The sequence below is a fragment of the Poecilia reticulata genome, linkage group LG1 (assembly GCF_000633615.1).
Source record: "Poecilia reticulata strain Guanapo linkage group LG1, Guppy_female_1.0+MT, whole genome shotgun sequence".
Classification (NCBI taxonomy): domain Eukaryota; kingdom Metazoa; phylum Chordata; class Actinopteri; order Cyprinodontiformes; family Poeciliidae; genus Poecilia; species Poecilia reticulata.
The window spans coordinates 6,316,412-6,322,564 of record NC_024331.1 but is presented as its reverse complement, the minus strand read 5'-3'; positions in this window follow the sequence as shown (position 1 = coordinate 6,322,564).

Here is a 6,153-nt window from a genome sequence, read left to right as displayed (position 1 = left end):
AAACCGCAGCCCCGCCTCCCGGCCAGTGCGCGCGCTCTCTTCTTCTCTCTCCTCCCCTCCCCGGAGGACGCGCACAGCAACAGTGATGGCGTCATCTGAGCTCCATATTTGGAGTTGTCGCCGGTGTAAATAAAAGGTAACCAGGCAGCGAAACGGCCTGGTTCAAGGAGTACGAGTCTGGCGAATCCGCTTTTATTCGCCTCTTTTGGAAAAATTAAATAATTTAAGAGCGCTAAGTCAGCAAAGGGGACCCCAGTCTGCTTTTATCGAGTGCAAAAGACGCTTAATTTTTAAATGCCATTTGAGACACACATTTCATTGAACTTCCCAATTCTATTGTTCTTTTTTTACATCATGGGTCTCAAACTGCACCCTTCAGTGGTTGTTGTGCTAGTTTCTAGTCAAACTCACCTCAATCAAATGGCTAAATTGCCTCATTAGCATGCAGTCAGGTTCTGAAGATTCATCCTGATGAGCTTTTTTTTGTGTGTGTGTATTTTTAATTCGAGTTTATGGAAGCAGAGATAGATCTAAAACCTGCAAGATACCTGGCACTTGAACTGAAGTTTGAGGCACAGGAAACAACAGTATGCCTTCAAGTTATCTTGGGACTCCCAGGTCAGCATAAAGCAATGTTTGCTAAAACCAAAATCACAGGTAAAAAAGATAGCTATAGAATTTTGGTTTTATTTTTAATACAGATACTTAGCTAACAAAAAGCCTGAACTCAAACTTGACCCTTAAAAAACATTTTTTACTTACTTGAATGCTGTTCTCCTTTGTGACTAACTTTGTGATTCATTTCCAAATAGTTCAACCATCAGAGAGACTATCTACGAAAATGAAAATGCAAAGTATGCAGATTAATCCATGTTTTTTTCTTCTTCTTTAAAAATCATGCAACACCAAGAAGCATTCATGGCCAAGAAATTGTTCAGTGTTAGAAAAAGGAAGAAAAAAAATGTTGCAGCCATGGAAACCTCTCAGACAGCAGTATGAACTCGCATATGATAAAAACAAAGTGCTGAACTCAAACAGCACACTATACCTTAATGCTTCTGCTCATACAATGTAGAAAATGTGGATCAAGAGCATATATATTTAGAAGATCATCTTTAATCCACATTGTGGACAAAAAAAAAAAGATTGGAAATAAAATGCTTTATTTTGTGGGAAAAAAAATGTTTCCTTGAGCTGTAGATTTTGGAGATTTACATTGCATGCGATGTGCAAAAGCGAGGCCTTTGACTTTAGGTCTGCAGCCAGGCATTTGCCATGGAGACGGTGTTGTGTGTGATTATCCTTACACCGCCTCTGCCTGCGGCCAAATGTGCGGCGCAGTGCATGAACACACAGAAGCAGGGTGGGGCCTGTTTCTTCTCCAAGCTGTGTTTCTCTCTGAAGAACAAACACTGGTTGGTAGGGCCGGGAGTTGACCTAGTTGCAGAAACATGGCATTTACTGGCAGACATTACAGGAGGAAACATGGGAAACAATAAAGACGTTGACATTTAGAAACAACAGCAGAATTTCAGAGTTTCGAGGTTTATTTTATCTCTATATCCCTACTTATTTAGTCTTTTTTTTCCTTTCAACCGGTTTTGCAGTGCACATTTCCATCAGTACATTAACACAATTTGGAAACTTGCTTGCATACAAATTTACAAAAGGATAATTGCCTCTCTAATCAGTTGCAGCTGATTATTTTTCAGCTATGGTGACCAACTTTATTGGTTTTGATGACTCACGCTCTGCTCTGAAAGTCCTTCGTTTGGTTCAATAAAATAGTTCTGAAAAGCCACAGCACACTACCAGCAACCACACAAGTAACACGGATGCTGTTGCAACAGTTACCTCCGCTGTAGCTTTCTAGTAATTATTACCAGAAGTGAGGGGAAAATAAAAATAACCTTAGAAAATGGAAGTATGTTTAAATTTTCATGCAGTCAGACATGTATTTCCAGAAACAGACACATTTGTTGACAGTCCAGTGTAAAAAGCTGTAAGCTATTGCAGCAGCATAATCTTACAATTGGACAAATTTATTCATTTGGGCAAAATGTAATTGTTTTAAACTCGTCAAAGGCACTTTTTCTTTTTAAGCTGTGGTGGTACTATCAATTTTGAACAAGCTTGGATTGGAGTTTGAGTCACTCGCTAACTTTTGACCCATCTTACACTCTCACACTCTTTCTCAACTAAAGTCTTTGAATGGCTCGAACAGATTGTTTGTTGACAGGTGGGCTGGTAAGCTGCTTAGAGACAACTTTTCCAGTCTCCTTTTAAATCAAGCCACTCCACAGCAGAAGTTCTGCTTTTGACATCGTATCATTTTCCAGTAGACTTTTTTTTTTTCTCAGACTGATCTCCCAGGGAAATCCGCCTGGGAGAGCTGCGAATGTGAGTTTTAAAAATGAGCGCTCGGAGATGTGTTGTTAGGCATGGGGTCCCTCAAGGGTCTGCACATGGCCCATTGCTGTTTTCCCTCTGCCCCTTTGTCTCTTTCTACGTTCTCTGCTGTTCTGATGACCTGCAGCTATATTTGCTTTTAGCCATCAGAAGTGTTGCTGACTTGACAAAACTAGAAGTACGTCCATCAAACTAGGGGCTGACAATCTAATAGTTTCCTGCTTCTTTGTAATGAAAAGACAGATTTGATGGCCAATGTCCCTCTAAAATATCACTATTTATCCCAAAATAATCCTGAAAATTGACGACTATCATAAATTGCTTCGAGAAGGTAAAGAACTTTTGCGATTGGTTAGACTTGATGTATAAATGAGGCCCTTTTATCACCGTAGGAATGTCGCTGAAATTATGCAGGCATGCTTTGTAGAGGTTTTTAAAGCTACGTTAAAGACCCACTCATTTATTCTATCCTGTGTGCCATAATTCTGTTTTAAATTGTGTCGTTTTCTAACAGTATTGTTTTATTCTGCATTGGTTTTACTTTATCTAATAGTAACTTTTGAGCACATTGTTTGAAAGTGCTTTATAAATGAAGTGGTTATTAAGTAATAATAGTCATAACACTTGTAATAGTAGTAGTTTAACCCCTTAACAATCTCTTACCCAGGAATATAACCATGATGCAACACAGCAGCCAATTTCTATTAGCCACTACCAACTAGGGTGCACACAGCCCCAAGTTTATCCTGTCACACCTAGCAGTGAACAGGATGGAAAATCTTGAAAGTTGAGTGTTGAAGAACTGCAGCAAACAGAGCCATCGTGTCTCTGTAATAACAATTAGACTGCAAGTGTTTACCAACTGTTTGTGAGCAACAGTTAGGGCGAATAAAGGCCCTTTTTTTGATTGTCTTACCGTCACGTAAACATGTGAGGTTTACTTAACTCCGCTGAGTCATTTCAAGTTGGGTTGGGCGTAAACAAGACAACAAATATGTGCGTATGTGTCACGCCCACTGTGATGTACGGGGGAGAGTCTGTGATGCCGTGGGGCTGGTTCTTCTCTAAAGCCCCCAGGAACCTCGGGTGCATGGCATCCTAATTATTTTTGACAACACTATGAGATTTTAAACAGAATCGCCAATGAATATTGATAGTGGTTTGTCTTAGGTCTCTCAGAAGATCATGATCAAACACATTTGGCTTAATTGGTTCACAAGATCCAAATTCAAATATGTGTTCTCAAAAGCATATTGTACAAATTACTGATGTTACAAAATATTGAAGTGTAAAAACAAATATGAGTTTATTCCTAAGGTGCTTCACACCGCTGTAACCAGAGGAGTCAATACAGCTTGCCTACACTCTACAAATAACGCTGCTATTGCTGCAGTAGAACTACAAATGTTTGCTTTGGTTGACGTTAAGCTTAACTATCACCATCTATGTACACAAATTTCTACAAAGGGTTTAGGTGGTAGGAAACGTTGATTTGGGGGAGATTAGTGCTGGTGAAATTCTTTGTATTACAGGAAGAGAAGAAGTCATGTTTTATTCCTGGTTTCCTAAGCTGACGACACGGGGAAGACTTGAGGGCGCCACTGCGTAATGGATCTATTTTTAGACTCGCTCCTCTCTTACTGTGGTTGTTATCTCTGCACCAGTTTCTTTTGTTATGCTATGGCCCACTTGCTCATGTCAGGTGTTTTTCTTTTTCCCCCCAATAGAGATGATTTTCTGCCCTGCTACATAACCGTCGTTGGGGATGGCTGACGTTTTCCTCTGAGCAGAAAGACACGAATCTGGACAGAAACGATATTTGTAAATCCCAGGAGTTAATATGTTCTAAAAACAAAAACAATAGATATCAAGTTATTTATCAAATTTTCACTCAGGACATGATGGATTATGTCCTCTCAATTTTTCTTTCACAAAATTGTAGGAAGTTTTCGAAGGCTTTACTCATGTTTTATTTGGGGAAAGTACATGGAAAGTAATAAGTTCCACCATTTGTTATGGTGCAGGTCTGAAGCATGACTTCCTGCTTGACTGCACATTCTGGTTTTGCAACTGGCATTTTATTTTCGATTACCAAAGAAAGACGCGCCTCCTTTTTGTAGGCAGTTCGTGTTAAGCTTAAATCTGATCTTTCTATCCAAACACGTGGAAGAGATTTCCGCTATAAAACATGGTGGTTAATAAGGCAACAGCATACTAAGTTCACCTTCTAGATGGAACATAAGCAATACAATGTAGACCAAAGTATTACAATGGCTCAGTGTAAGTCCTGCTGAGGTAAAAATGTCAGTCTTTTCATGTGCGAAGGTTCTCCATAGACTTGCTAGCTGTAAATGCAACAAAAAAGTGTTGACCTGGAAGGTATGTCTAAAAGTTAACACTACATTTTTTTTCAATTTTTATCCATAAAACATTTTGAAAATCACACTGTGATTCACCTTGGCCAAACACAGACTTTCAATAAAATACATAGAAGTTTGTGTTTGTAACATGACCAAACATGGAAAACTTCAAGAGATTCTGCAAGGAATGTAGAAAACTGGATAAATTAAATAAATACAGAGTATTTAATAGTTTACACTATTGCGTTAAAACATAGTTCTACCAAATATGTCTTAAGGTGTCAGTACGTTCTAAAGACTTGCCTGACAGTAGGGTTTTTCATTACACGATTTTGTAATATTACAATGAGTCAGTTTTTTTTTAACCTGACGTGCAAAATCATAAAAAACAATAAATAATCTTATGATGTTATGATGGTGGTAACTAAAGTAAGAAACCAGAGTTATAAAAGGGAATATTTCTAAACAGCAGCTTAAGAAAGGCAATTCCGACTTCTTCTTTTTATTTTTTTGAAGACATAATGACTGTGCATAGCTGCAGCTTTTGTTACAGGGTGTTGGGATAGAAGAGGAGGAAACAGGATGAAGACAGGAGGAAGGAATTGGGGACAGCTTGGGTTGGATTGTGAATAAACCACAGGAACAAAGACAATGGGTGGGACAGGATGCGAAGAAGTGCGGTGAGAAACATACAGATGGGGATTTGGAGGATTTGCTGAGCTTAGCATTTTTTTTCCTCCCAATGTACTGTAAACTGATATGGACTGCATTCCAAATGTATTAAAACCTTATGAATTTATTTTTTCACTCACATTTTCCCCATTGACTCAATTGATGGTTTTAAGTGAGATTTTATGCCACAGACCAACTCAGAGTAATGTATATGTCAAAGATGAGGGGAAAAATATTTTTTTGAATTATTCACAAATAAAAATTTGATAAGTGATGTGAACATCAGTTTTGCTGAAATTTCTGAAAATGGAGGCTGGTGATCTGAGGCTGAAAAGGACAACAAAAATTAAACTCTGTCCAGATTCTGTAAAAAAAAAAAACCCAAAAAAAACTAATATTGTCATATTCTATGTTTTAGGGTTCTGCAATAAAAACATTCAAAATAAAAAAAAATAGACAAAAACAACTTTATCATCTTGGAGAAAAATAAAGGCTACATACTGATTACAAGCAGCTATTTAGTTGCCTATTTATGTTGTATTTCAATTGTAAATGCGTCCAAGTTTACTAGAATTAGTCTCATTCTGCTTTTTAATTTCCGCCCATTGTCTTATTCTTCCACGGAGGAGATGAGTGGGCTAGTTTCCTTTTAAATTATTGCATTTTAACTGACTCGTTTCTAAATTTTATTTCCCGTTTTTACCGATTTGTT